The sequence below is a fragment of the Belonocnema kinseyi genome, chromosome 10, assembly GCF_010883055.1.
Source record: "Belonocnema kinseyi isolate 2016_QV_RU_SX_M_011 chromosome 10, B_treatae_v1, whole genome shotgun sequence".
Classification (NCBI taxonomy): domain Eukaryota; kingdom Metazoa; phylum Arthropoda; class Insecta; order Hymenoptera; family Cynipidae; genus Belonocnema; species Belonocnema kinseyi.
The window spans coordinates 103,579,296-103,581,139 of NC_046666.1; positions in this window are offsets into that span (position 1 = coordinate 103,579,296).

Genomic DNA, 1,844 nt, shown 5'->3' on the forward strand with positions numbered 1-1,844 from the left:
AAAAATAAAAGTCGCGTTAAATCAGCCTGCATTGAATCCTGCAAATTTTGTTTCATTTAAAGCTCACGTGTTTTAAATTTATGTTTGTATCAAATATTTATAAAATTAGTGTTTTTTTAAATTAAAACAATAATTTAAAAAAATTAAACATCAAACAAAATTTCTATAATAAAAATATTTGATTATTGTATTTTTAATAAATAAATAATATTGATCACAAAACTGTTTTCTCAATTTCTGCAATTCGGGAATTTTCTAGTTTGTATATTTGATCATTAGACAGAATTCGGCCTGGAGTTTTATTATTCGGGAATTTTCAAATTCGATAATATTATAAACTGTCCAGAATGACGTTTTTATAAAAATATAATTATAATTCCGAGTGATAGGGAAATTGTTCTTTCGGGTTTTAGATGTTAAGACGACAGTTCCACGCCAGATTACGTTTCGCATTAGCAAACAATATTATACGAACAGAATTTCACTGACAAATTCATAAAAAATTTCATGTTCCATAAAGTATATTTTAAAATAAACTTTAAATTATTATAATTGATACAGTTTATTTATTTTGAATTTATTTTTAATTGAAAATGGGTTATAAAATTTTAATCGCGAGTTTCCATTTGTTTAACTTCTAAGACTTTCCAATTCAAACAGTTTAATTTTTAACGTTAATAACGTGGAATATGCTTCAATTTTAAACAAATTCCGAATCGTGTTGTGAAATCAATTATGATTCACTTGTGAATCCTTGGTGTCCACTTCAATTAAAAAAAGAATCATACTTTATATTCGCAGTGGATAAACTAAAAACGATTTCTATCTAAAATTATAAATTTGAAACGCTTCTAATTTTTAATTTTCCAGATCTTCAAAACTGCATTCTAAAATTCGAAATTGAAAAATGTACGCTAAAATTTTAAACCTTAAACGGAAAATTCTGAAGTGAAAGATTTTCGAATTACGTACTGTAAACTGAATGATATAATAGGAAAAAAGCAATGTAAGGAATTAAAAAAAAACTGTTCAAACCAAATTTGGACCAATTTCTTTTCTAAAAAGTCATAAATATCCCGGTCAAAAAATTAGTTCACTGCCATTTGCCTATTTTTCCCAGCCTCATAAAATCCCCGTCAATTCCCGTTCTAGCTCCAACCTGTTTCAAACAAAAATTTATAAGAATATTTTACTTATTTTTCACATTAGTAATTTATAGCCTTTAAAATTGAATAGTTTTATGTCAAACATGAAAAAGTAGAATAAAATGTTCTATTTATAGCGTTTTTATTATATATTGAACAATTTCAACCTCTGAACTTTTTTTCAAGTTGTTTAAAAACTGTTTTTTAAATACTTTTTGTGTATAAGAAACAATTTTCTTCCATCTAATAACTATTTTGGAGTAGAAAGAAGAGAAAAGAAACACAATTATAAAATCTGATTTTTTGTTTGTGATTTCGTGATAAAGGAAACAGCTATTTATAAAATAATTTATAAAAAGGGCTTATAATTTTTGCCCAAAGAAGATAATTTCCAAATAGTTTAAGCTGTACTACTGGACCTTGCTTTCAACCGGAAAGGTATTTATTTTTTGTATTTACCTTCCCAAGGATGAGTGTTGTGAAAATTGAAATGCTAAAATTTACCAGAAAATGCGTTTGCATTTGAAGTTTAGCTTTGAATCTTAAAGAGAAATTGTAATTTCCTGCTTATCCAATTTTAAATTTAAATTTTTTCAATTCATAATAATTTTGTTATTGCATTTATATTTTGACACAATCTAAATTAAATTTTGTCATCTGGACAATCTTTGTTAAATTAACACCAATTATAGTCAAAGA